This window comes from Chiloscyllium plagiosum, chromosome 35, assembly GCF_004010195.1.
Source record: "Chiloscyllium plagiosum isolate BGI_BamShark_2017 chromosome 35, ASM401019v2, whole genome shotgun sequence".
In the NCBI taxonomy this organism is placed as follows: domain Eukaryota; kingdom Metazoa; phylum Chordata; class Chondrichthyes; order Orectolobiformes; family Hemiscylliidae; genus Chiloscyllium; species Chiloscyllium plagiosum.
The window spans coordinates 35,811,825-35,825,523 of NC_057744.1; positions in this window are offsets into that span (position 1 = coordinate 35,811,825).

A 13,699-nucleotide genomic window follows, 5' to 3' on the forward strand; every position below is an offset into this window, starting at 1 on the left:
TCAATGAAGGTAAGCATGCAGGTGCAGCAGGTAGTGAAGAAGGCTAATAGCATGCTGGCCTTCATAACAAGAGGAATTGAGTATAGAAGCAAAGAGGTTCTTCTGCAGCTGTACAGGGCCCTGGTGAGACCACACCTGGAGTACTGTGTGCAGTTCTGGTCTCCAAATTTGAGGAAAGACATTCTGGCTATTGAGGGAGTGCAGTGTAGGTTCACGAGATCAATTCCTGGAATGGCGGGATTACCTTACACTGAAAGACTGGAGTGACTGGGCTTGTATACCCTTGAGTTTAGAAGACTGAGAAGGGATCTTATTGAGACATATAAGATTATGAAAGGATTTGACAGTCTGGAGGCAGGAAACATGTTTCCGCTGATGGGTGAATGCTGAACCAGAGGACACAGCTTAAAATTACGGGGTAGACCACTTAGGACAGAGATGAGGAGAGACATCTTCACCCAGAGAGTGGTGGCTGTGTGGAATGCTCTGCCCCAGAGGGCAGTGGAGGCCCAGTCTCTGGATTGATTTAAAAAAGCGTTGGATAGAGCTCTCAAGGATTGTGGAATCAAGGGTTATGGAGATAAGGCAGGAACAGGATACTGATTAAGGATGATCAGCCATGATCATATTGAATGGTGGTGCAGGCTCGAAGGGCAGAATGGCCTACTCCTGCACCTACTGTCTATTGTTTATAAAATCATGAGGGGCATGGATAAAGTGAATAGCCAAGGTCTTCTCCCAGGGTAGGGTAATCTAAAACTAGAGGGCATTGGTTTAATGTGAGGGGGAAAAGATTTAAAAGGAACCCTCGGGGCAACTTCTTCACGCAGATGGTGATGCGTGCATGGAATGAGCTGCCAGAGGAGGTGGTGGAGGCTGGTACAACATTTAAAAGGCTTCGGGATGGGTATATGAATAGGAAGGGATTAAAGGAATATGGGGCAAGTGCTGGCAAATGGAACTAGACTAACTTACGTTATCTAATCGGCATGGATGAGTTGGACCGAAGGGTCTGTTTCAGTGCTCTTGCATCTTTATGACGCCATGACATTGTGTTTAATAACACGAATAATACTTTTAACACGGATCAAAACTCCATACTTTTCCCAGTCAGTAAATCTATTTGCCCCCGCCCCCCCAACTCTTCACCTAACTCTTAAGATAATTTTCAGTCTATATGTAGGTACATGTGTAAAGTTGAGTATTGCATTCCCCAGATAAAGGTGACTGAAAGAGCAGATCGAGCAGGTTGTCGGAGTGAAGACTCTCTCAGAGCCTGCTCCTCCACTGAATCAAAATATATCTAATTTACAAAGTAGAAATCAAACACAGAGAGGTTACTGAAAATATAAAGCAGCAACAGTGCATTGTCGAAATACCACTCATCAAGGCCGGAAGAAGTGAGGACTGTAGATGCTGGAGATCGGAATCTAGAGTATGGTGCTGGAAAATTCATCCAGGCAGCCTGTTTGTAAAATATAGGAGAACGATTCAGGAGAAAATACTTCGTGAAACAGAATTGAGGCCAAATCCACTGTTAGGAACCATTCCCTAAATCATTTGCAACGAATCTTCAAGTAACCGGGATTAGTGGAGCTGATGCAAAAACTAAATATACAGGACACATCATTGTAACTAAACGAAATTTGTTCGCATTTGTTTTGGAAAATTTCAATTGAGGTATGTTCGTTTCAAATTTAAATTGTGCTAAAATGATCTTTAAGAGGAGGCCGATTGGGTTAAGCCCACTGCTGCAGCCCATTCGGCCGCCTCTCTTTAACCTGTACTAGCTCTTCGCTCTCATTTCGCAGTGAAGACGCACAGGTTGGAATCAAGACTATTTCTGCTGAAAGGTCAGCGGCCTGAGAAATTAATTCTGCTTTATTTTCTCGCTACCGATGCTGCCTGCGAGCATTCCCATCATTCTCCGATTATATTGGAGAATTTCTAACGTTTTCGGTCAAATCGTGTTTTTTTGTGTGTATGTGTGTATTAAAGAACGGCAGAGGGAGGCCGCTGACTGGATTTAATCAAAACCTCCAGACATTCGTCTGAATACTGTGTCAAAGAAAGTAACCGATTTATACAAAACCGCGCGAAGAGCAAAGTACGTCTGGCTTGCATCTCCATTAATTTCCGGAATACACTTTATTTTTAAAATGCCGGATCCGAACCCAATGAAAGGCAGTTTTGGTTTGGAGCCGAGGCTAGAGTTCCGGGTTTACAGACTGATGCTCAGAATCCCAGCAGTGCCAACACCAACAACCTGATTAAAATGCCATAAAAATAACCTTTTTCCTAGCTGCCATCAGTACAGAGGAAGGGTCACTGGAACCAAAAGGTTGACTCTGATTTCTCTCCACAGATGTTGCCAGACCTGCTGAGTTTTCCCAGCAATTTCTGTTTTTGTTTCTGATTTACAGCATCGGCAGTTCTTTAGGTTTTTAATAAGATCGGTAGCCATGATGTGATGGTGCTGGTGTTGGTCTGGGGTGGACAAAGTTATAAATCCAAGTTATAGACCAAGAGATTTATTTGGAAGCACTAGCTTTCTGAGCGCTGCTCCTTCATCAGGTTACCTATTAATTTGGAAGTACCTAATACCTAGTGCTTCCAAATAAACCTGTTGGGCTATAACCTGGTGTTGTGTGATTTTTTAACTTTATTAATATCAAATGAGGGCCTGCAGCTCTCAGATAAATGCGCGGCCGAAGCAGTGACTGCCAATAACTGGAACTTCGCCAATAAAGCCAGTGTCAGTGTTAGCATCAGAGTCATCAACAACTCCGCGCTAGAAAGAAGTCTTTTCAAATTACTCAGTGATGTCCAAAACACCAGATGTAATCTTAACTTCGCAATACTGCTTCGAACAGAGACAGAGTACAATAAATCTGACAGTCCCAAGACAGCAGGGTAAAAAAAAATACCTCAAATAAATCAAAGAAATGCAGATGCTGGAGATCTGAAACTAACACACGCGGGTCGTTCTCGCCGCTGAAACGGAAAGCTCCCATTTCAAGTGCCACCTCACATTGATCACGAAAGAAGCATTGATGCTGCTCAATGTTGGGTATCAATGAGCCTCCAAAATCACTCTGACAACTTCACACTGTGAAAATGTGTAAGAGAACACAGTGAAAGCAATTGCTGTCAAAATATGCTTTGGAGAGATGGCTTCTCCAATTTTTTTCATAATTCTCAACTCATATTAATGTACATTTGCCTATGTCACCCGTTCTTTTGAAATAAAAAAATCACTTTTCAGATGTGAATATTGCCGGTAATCATTGCATTTGTTAAATGACTCAGAGAAGGTGATGGTGAGCCATCTTCTTGAACCACTGTAGTCTATGTGGTGGAAACACAACCATAGTATTATTAAGAAGGAATGTGTGCACTTACACACAATGTTTATATGCTTGCTATATACTACACATATCACATGTATATAGCAGATGTACAGCTCTTTATTATCCCCTGATGGACATCAAATAAAAGTAAACATTTTTATTCATTGGAACTTAGTTTTCCCACTCCAGGACATCACCGCAGGAATTCTTCAGAGTAGTGTCCCACGAGGAATTATTTTCAACTTCAGTATCTGAGGAACTGTGAATGGTACTGAACACTGCAATCTTCAGTATGTTGGAGGAATGGCTCATGATGAAGTGGTTCATGCTCATATATAGCAAGACTTGGACAATTTTCACATTGGATTGATAAATTATAAGCAATATTCGCACCATACAAGTGTTAGCGGTAACTATCAGTAACAACAGTCGTACTAAAGGTGGTAACAGTTACAGTGGTAGTAACAGGAGAGAATGTAAGCATTTTCCCTCAATATCCAACAGTGTTACCATCATTGAATCTCCACCATCAGCATCCTGGGGATTACCATTGACTGGAACCAGAACTGGACCATCCATAAAAATACTGCAACCACAAGATCAGATTAGAGGCTGGGAATTCTGTAGCTAGTAATTCATTTGTTAACTGCCCAAAGCCTGTCCACCATCAATGAACACACACTGTGGAGATTGATGAGATACTGATTGGGTGCAGCTTCAACAATACTCCAGAAGATTGACATTATTGAAGACAAACCAGTCTGCTTATTGGCACCCTATACACTCTTTAAAGCACTAACTGCTTCCACCATTGAGACACAGTGACAGTAGTCTTACCACCTACATATTGCACTAAATCAATTAGACAAATTTCCTTTGACACCACCTTCCAAACATGCAATGTCTAATATCTAGAAGGAAAAGGGCAGCAGACACATGGAAACACCAATTGCATATCAGTTCCTGTCCGAGCCACATTTTATCCTGACTTAGAATGACATTGCTGTTCTTTCAGCGTTGATGGGTCCAAAACACAGAACCTCCTTCCCAACAGCACTATGGTTGCACCAACACAAAGTGGTCTGCAGCTCACCACCACTTTCTCAATGACAATCAGGCAACAAATACTGGTCTAGTCAGTGATGCTCACATCTCAGGAATGAATATGAAAACATAGTTATCGTACATTTTCATTTAAAAAACCCAGATCATACAGAGATTCATTTAAATATTATTATGACAGGTCAGGTCTCAGTTGTTAGATACAGGTTGTGGTTTGTTCTAGACCAAAGGATCATTGATATGAGATTGAATGTAAAATTTTTACACAGAGAGCAAGATAATATTCTTTTCAGAGAGTTCTAAAGAAATGGAATTTATTTCTATAGTTAATGGTTAAGACAGAACCTTTATTAATGTATAAGGTTAGATAAATAAATGGAGGAAAACGAATGTGGAGAACTCTGAGAAAAGTGCAAATAAATGCGATTCATGCTATTTGTTGTCATATAGCACAAATGGCAATAAGCTCTAGTTGGGTTCAGCAGCCTACTTCGATTTATATTTTTATGCATGTAAGTATGCAGACATTGGAACCTGCCAATATAGATAATCATGGGTGCGTCTGTTTCATTGTAATGCTGTGACTCAGTTGAGAAAGTGCAGAGTCTCAAACCCCATTACACTTGGGCTCAACACAAAAGTTAATGATTTAATAAAAGCTTGCACAATTCTCAACTTACTTGCCTGTTGGAATCAGATCCTCGGATTTCTTGGTGGGCCAAAGTGCCTGTTCATATGTTATATTGTATTTCATTAACAGAAAATACTGATCAGGTTTATGTGCTTAACAAGGATTACAGTTTAGTTATTTTCTAAACAACCTGTTCGGAGATGGTACCACAAACCTAGGGGAGCAGGATGGGACTTGAACTCAGTGGAGGTGACACTATACTGTGCTGCAAAGAACCTAAGGATTACTACTTTTTTGATTCTTATGATGTTTATTTTCTTTTGATTCCTTTATTATACTCTCTGCAGCAGATGAGATCTAAATTCAGGCTTCCTGGCTTGAAATTACTGTTAATAAGTAAATTCTCATCACAAATAACAGCAATGAGTTATCAACACACGGCTCTACTAGTTAAAGTTACAGATTCCTTTAAATCGCTCTTATACTACTAGACAGACAGAAGCAAATAAGAAAAATGGTTTTATGAAGAAGGGGTAAAGAAACCAGAAAGCACAGTTGAAGAGCACTAGTCCACAGAGTTCCTCTTGTATAGCTAGGACTTCCTATTATAGATTCATGGAATCATAGAGTCATAGAGATGTACAGCACGGACGCAGACCCTTCGCTCCAACTTGTCCATGCTGACCAGACATCCCAACCCAACCTAGTCCCACCTGCTAGCACTTGGCCCTCTAGTTCTGGACTCCCTGAACCCCCGGGAAAAGGCTTTGTCTATTTATCCTATCTATTCCCCTCATGATTTTATTAACCTCTATAAGGTCACCCCTCAGCCTCCGATGCTCCAGGGAAAACAGCCCTAGCCTATTCAATCTCTCCCTATAGCTCAAATCCTCCAAACCTGGCAACATCCTTGTAAATATTTTCTTAACCTTTTCAAATTTCACAACATCTTTCCGATAGGAAGGAGACCAGAATTGTATGCAATATTCCAACAGTGGCCTAACCAAAGTCCTGAGGTAAAAACAATGACTGCAGATGTTGGAAACCAGATTCTGGATTAGTGGTGTTGGAAGAGCACAGCAGTTCAGGCAGCATCCAAGGAGCTTCGAAATCGACGTTTCAGGCAAAAGCCCTTCATCAGGAATAAAGGCAGTGAGCCTGAAGCGTGGAGAGATAAGCTAGAGGGTGGGGGTGGGGAAAAAGTAGCATAGAGTACATTGGGTGAGTGGGGGAGGGGATGAAGGTGATAGGTCAGGGAGGAGAGGGTGGAGTGGATAGGTGGAAAAGGAGATAGGCAGATGGGACAAGTCCGGACAAGTCATGGGATGGTGCTGAGCTGGAAGTTTGGAACTAGGGTGAGGTGGGGGAAGGGGAAATGAGGAAACTGTTGAAGTCCACATTGATGCCCTGGGGTTGAAGTGTTCCGAGGCGGAAGAGGAGGCGTCCTTCCTCCAGGCGTCTGGTGGTGAGGGAGCGGAGGTGGATACAATAAATGATATTAGTGGATGCTCAAGTAAAATTTTGATGGATGTGGAAGGCTCCTTTAGGGCCTTGGATAGAGGTGAGGGAGGAGGTGTGGGCGCAGGTTTTACAGTTCCTGCGGTGGCAGGGGAAAGTGCCAGAATGGGAGGGTGGGTTGTAGGGGGGCGTGGACCTGACCAGGTAGCCACGGAGGGAACGGTCTTTGCGGAAGGCGGAAAGGGGTGGGGAGGGAAATATATACAGCCACAACATGCCCTCCCAACTCCTGTACTCAATACTCTGACCAATAAAGGAAAGCATACCAAACACCTTCTTCAATGTCCTACCTACCTGCGACTCCACTTTCAAGGAGCAATGAACCTGTACTCCAAGGTCTCTTGGTTCAGCAACACTCCCTAGGACGTTACCATTAAGTGTATAAGTACTGCTAAGATTTGCTTTCCCAAAATGCAGCATCTCACATTTATCTAAATTAAACTCCATCTGACACTACTCAGCCCATTGGCCAACGTAATCAAGATCCTGTTGTAATCTGAGGTAACCTTCTTCGCTGTCCACTACACCACCAATTTTGCTGTCATCAGCAAACTTACTAACTATACCTCTAACTATACATCCAACAGTGACCTAACCAATGCATGTTCTTCAATCTCTTTTCATCAGGTTCTTCACTTCTTTGCAGGGGGCACAGGGCAATTGGTACACAAGTTGACTGGTTAAGGGCAACAGCTTACAGCAACTTCAGAGAAAATAATTGACTTTCTTCAGTTTTCAGATTTTTCTTTGCAGAGAAGGAGACTCACAACCTGTCCTTTCAGAAGTCTGAAAGCTTCTCATGGCATTGTTCACACCCACAAGGTATTTAGCTACTCAGGAAGTAATCAGATAGTTGCTATCAGGCTGATAACCTTTGGCATCCATAACTTGTCATAACTGCAGAAACCAACCAGTTACTTGGTGCCAGCAAATCACACATCACACACAGCCCCCAGGTACTAGGTCATTTACAAGCAGCTTCCCCCCATTGTTTGAACAATGCACCAGTATAAACATCACATTGAACGAGTTCCAATTAGTAGTTCCATAGTGTTTCAATTATTGTTTCACTCTAAAAACTAGCTTCCCCTTCAATTTGTTTTTCTGGTTACGGAAATGTTAGTTAAAGAACAACAGTATTTATAGATCACTGGATACACATCGAGTATAAGGTCACACAACATCAAAAAACAAATACATATTTTGAATATACACTCACACTCCTCCCCCTCTGGAAAAAGAACACCCAGATACATACAGCCTTAAATGGGAAACATACATGTGAATATTCACTGATGTGATACCCAAACAAACTCACTCCTGAACATATATGCACCACTTCTGAACACATATAATCTTGAAAATGCTTTCATACTGTACACATGTTTAGCTTCTATTTGCTTGCTTAGAGTATTTTGGCTTGTGTGCGCTTGGTGTTGTGGGATTGAAATATTCAGTTTTAATTCTGAGTAAGTATATAATCTGGTTTGTGTTTTCTTGTTGATTTGAGTTTGGACATGTATTTTGGTACAGTGCAGGTGTACTTCAAGAATACATATGTTTGGGTACTATGAGTATATATATTAATGTACAAATATTTTGCTTCTGCGTCAATGAACTCCAGTTCAAATTCCATTCTGGATGTCCTTAATGTTGTGAAAATATATATACCTCATTTAAATATATGTGCAAGTCAATTTTTTTTCTAATTCATGCATGGGACGAGGGCTTAACTGTCTAGGCCAGCATTTATTGCCCATCCTTAATTATGCAGAGGGCATTTAAGAGTCAACCACATTGCTGTGGGTCTGGAGCCACATGTAGGCCAGACCAAGAAAGGAGGACGGTTTCCTTCCTTAAAGAATGTTAGTGAACCAGATGCATTTTCCATCAATTGACAATGGATTCATGGTCATCATTGGACTCTTAATTCCAGACTTTTTCATTGAAAATTCAAATTCTACTATCTGTTGTGTGATTTGATCCCAGGTTCCCAAAACAATTTATGTTTGCTGGTGCTCAGGCAAGTGTGCATGCTTGAGTGTCATATTAATATATTTGAGTGAATTTTAAGGGATAGGTACATGGTTTGGTGTTATGTAATATATGTTTGACTGCATATTTGGAAGTGTTTGAAGTGTATTTCCCAGTTGTGTCTGAGCATATCTTTGGGTGCTGTGTGAATGTTTATTTGGGTGGTATTTATGTTTGTGTGCTATTTGACTGCATATTTGGATATATATATATATATATATGTATCTACTCTGTTAATATATGTTCAAAGTTAATTTTATATGTTTTGTTGCTTTGTGAGTGTATTCAAGATATATGTATTTTGTGTAGTGTGAATGCATATGTTCCATAACCATCTATTTTGGAGCTGTGTGAATGTAGGTTTTGGTGTTTATGTTGTTGGATGTGGTGTGAGTCTTCATAAAACTGTGTAATTGCCCTGTTCTATGTGACTTTTTTCCAGCAGTATCTGTGTTTTACTGTCGTGTGAGTTTATATTTAGGTTTGTATATGTGGGTGCTGTATTGGTATATATTTGGGTCTGTATATGTTTACATATTATGTGAATATATGCCATTGTGTACATGTTTGAGTGCTGTATGAGTGTATATATATTCAGATGCTGAGTGAGGGATATTTTAATTTGCATATATTTTGCTGCTGTGTGTTCATTTGTCTGTTTGGGAATTGTGTGAATGCATATTTTCATGAGCATATGTTTGAATGAATGACATTCACGTTTGTACTGTCACAAACAATTATAATATGATAAATTTTGTAACTTACTATAATCTTCTTTCTGAATTGACATAAGAAGCATTAAAATGAATGGCTGCCAAAATTCACCTGACTTCTGTTGTGGATTCAATTGCAATCAGCCAGATGGAGGACAAACTATACTTACTTCAAGAAAGATTAAAAACAGACATTTGAAATTTAAACTGTATTCCAGAAGGGTAAACAGAAACACATTGGTAATCGTTTCTCTAGAGGTGTGACTATGCCATTTGTATCTTATTAAGTTACTGGTTGAGACATTTAAAAAGTCAATTGTTTTGGCTAAAAGGCAATGGATGAGACTGTGCTCCAGACCTGGGTTCCCCCAAATTGGGATAGCAGCCGTGTTGAGTTGGTCCAGCTGAGAATAAGTATTATGTGCACAAGCCTTAGGAAATCCAGAACAGGTAAAGATAATTCCAAGCCACAATCTTCACAGAATTAACTGAGAACAGAATGTGCAAATTAGGTTTTTTCTTTTTGTCACCAGGACTTGCAGTGGAAAATATTCAGAAATCACTCCTGTTGTGTTGAAAATGAAATGAAGCAGTTTTCAAGTATCATACCAGCAGAAGAAGTAAGGAAAATGCACTTCACTTACTCCCCTGAACCATTGTACCTACTGAGCCCATCCATAAAGGCAAATTCAGACTATTCAACCACACAAGCCTTCACTCCTGCTGAACACTCCTTAGTCCAGACATCGACATACAAACAATGAGCCTATAGCAATACCTTTAAAGGTTTGAATTGAATTGTCTTTAAACAATTTTTAAACCCTTATTTTCATTTCATCCCTGCGTATATTTAGTTTGTTTATGAATTCTTCATTTGTATGTTTTGCTCAACTATTTTACAGCAGAATTTTGCAATTAATTAAATTTTATATTTACTAAGATTAAAGCTTTGCTGCAAGTTATTTTTAAATCAAATAACTTGCAAACTAAAAAAAAACAGATTGGTATACATAAACACAGAAATTCTTAGCTCATAGGCCACTGAGAAAATTCCTTTTTCCGTGATGGTGACATATATGGCTGTGTGCTGTGTGAATGTTTATTTCAAAATGTATCTGTTTAAATTCTCTGAGCGCATATATGGGCGTGTAAATGTTTGGATGTTGTATGAGTGATGTCTTTTTTTATTAATTCATGGGATGTGGGTATTGCTGGCTAGCCAGTATTTATTGTCCATCCTTAGTTGCCCTTGAGAAGGTAATGATGAGTTACCTCTTGAACTACTGCAGTACATTTGCTATAGATGAATTCACAATGCTGTTAGGGAGGGAATTCCAAGCATTTTTTTTCCCAGTGAGGATGGTGAATGGTTTGGAGTGAAGCTTGCAATTTTTGGTGTTCTCTTGTACCTACTGCCCTTGTTCTTCCAGATGATAGTGTCTGTGCATTTGGAAGGTGCTGTCTAAGCAATCTTGGTAAATTTGTGGTACATCTTATAGATAGTACACACTGCTACTACTGAACATTGGTGTTAAAGGGATAGAATATTTGTGGATGTGTGCCAATTAAGTGGGCTGTTTTGTCCTGGATGGTATCAAGCTCCTTGAATATTGTTGAAGCTGCACTCATCCAGGCAATTAGGAGTATTCCATCACACTCTTCACTTATGTGCTTTGGATGGTTGATATGTTTTGGGGAGTGTGGAAGTGAGTTACTTACTGCAGAATTTCTAGTTTCTGATCTGCTCTTCAAGCCACAGTACTTTTACAGCTTTTTGAGTTCAGTGTTGGTCAATGGTAACCCCTGTGATGTAGAAAGTGGGCAATTCAATGACGGTGATACTATTGAATGTCAAGGGATGATAGATTCTTTCTCATTGGAGATAGTCATTGTCTGGCATTTGTGTTCTGTGAATGTTATTGCCACTTATTAGCCCAAGTCTGTATGTTGGCTAAATCTTGTTGCATTTAGGCATGGACACTTCAGCATCTGAGGAGTTACAAATTATGCTGCACATTATGCAATCATCAGTAGAATATCCCTACTTCTAATTTTATGATGGAGAGGAGGTCATTGATGAAGCAGTTGAAGATGGTGGGGCCAAGAACATTGACCTGAGGAACTCCTGTGGAGATGTCCTGGAGCTGAAATAGCTCACCTCAAACAATAACAGCCATCTTGCTGTATGCCAGGTCTGACTCCAATCAGCAGAGAGTTTTTCCTCTGACTCCAGTTTTGCTGAGGCTCATCAGCTAAATGTACAGGGCAATCACTTTTGTATACTCTTTGGAATTCAATATGTAACACAGCTGCTATCCCAACTTGTCCACTTTTGAACTAGGGCTGTAATAAAGATAGAAGTCACACAACACCATGTTATAGTCCAACAGGTTTATTCCAAATCACAAGCTTTTGAAACGCTACACCTTCATCAAGTGAAGCCTAGGGCTGAGCTCAGGTTGTAATGACATCAGATGCTGAGTGGTTTGATGGAACCCAAATTGAGCATAAGCAGTTTATTATTAATCAGGTGTTACATGAAAGCACTGTTCGTAACATCTTTCATCACTTTACTAATGATTGATGTGATTGTAATTGACTGGTTTGGATTTCTTTTGCGTTTTGCATTTAGAATATCCTTAGGCATTGTCAAGTAGAGGCCAATGCTGTAGCTATACTGGAGCAACTTGTTTAGGGGCATGATGAATTCTGAAACACACGTCATCAGTACTATTGTTGGAATATTGTCAAGGCCCATAGATTTTGCTGTACCCAGTGCCATTAGCCATTTCTTGAACTCATGTGGAGTGAATTGATGTAGCTGAAGATAGGCATCTGTGATTCTGGGGATCACTGGAGGAGAACAAGATGGAACATCCACTCAGCAATTCCAGTTGAAGACTGTTGCCCATGCATCAGTTTTATTATTTATCATGAATGCTGAACTTTTAAATGATTGAGTTTTAAAACGTTTGACTCAAAGTATAACGGAAAATTCAAGGTAAATATCTCAGCACAAAATCATATCCATAGGGCCTGGTTGCCCCAGGGAGAGTAACACAAGCAAAAGATTAGTATGAAAGCCTTAATACAGACGCAGTAGTGGTACAGAAAATTTGGAATTACTTCAAAACATTTAGAGAATCTGCATCTTTTAACATTTAGAAAGAACATTAATGAATTTTTGTACAATGATGAGTACTGATATGACTTGATGACTCCCAACCTGGAAGCAGCATCAATGAGGAGGGCATTAAAATATGGAGACCATGTGGCACACTGGCACAAAAACAGAGGGACCAAGAGAAGAGAGGATCTGGGAGCTGTGATTGCTTTGGAAGCAAGTGTGCAACAAAAAAATTACACGCTAGAACCCTGTTTACATGAATGCTGCTAAATATGTAAAATTGGCAGCTGAGATCCAGATGAAAAAGTATTAGAATTTGCTTTGAATAACTAAAACTGACCTTACCGTTTGAGTAAACTGTCTACTTCTTCCCTGAAATGATATTTGTTGTATTCACCATTCCAAGTGCAGTATATAGTTCACACTGATCATAGTTTATGTAAGGAGAAAGTGAGGTCTGCAGATGCTGGAGAGCAGAGCTGAAAATGTGTTGCTGGAAAAGCGCAGCAGGTCAGGCAGCATCCAGGGAACATTCCTGAAGAAGGGCTTATGCCCGAAACCTCGATTCTCCTGTTCCCTGGATGCTGCCTGACCTGCTGCGCTTTTCCAGCAACACATTTTCAGCATAGTTTATGTAACTCAATTTTAATTTGAATTGATTCTAATCCACCTTAAACTTACAAAAAGTGGAATCTTGCCCAGAAATTTCTTCAGTTAGTTGTCATTCAGGAAATTTGCTTCTTTTGGTTTATGAATCACATAGGGATTATAAACTGTTATTTGTCTGTTTTCATATTTGAATATTGTGGGAGTGCACTATGTCAATGAATATTATGCATAAATGAATATGCATTTCTGGGTGCTGTTTGAGTGTATAATCAGTTGCGCATGTGTTTGGGGCTACATGTGCATATAACCATGTGAATGTATATTTGGGTGCTGTGTGATGATATAATCAGGTGTGTATATGTTCCAGTGCTGTATGTTTCCATATTGAATGCATAGATGTTGAGTACTGTGCCAGTTCATATTCAGGGGTGTATATATTTGAGAGGTGAATAAGTGATTTTCAAGAGAGTATATATTATAGAGGAATCTTGATCATCCGGCATTTGATTAAGTGAATTTTGGATTATCTGAACAAGATCACAAGGTCCTGATGCATGGCTAACTATGTTATTCCGCATTTGATTAACCGAACAAAATACTCATCACCCGTGTCTTTTGGCTAATCAAAGTTACTCTGTACATCGGAGTGCTGAAT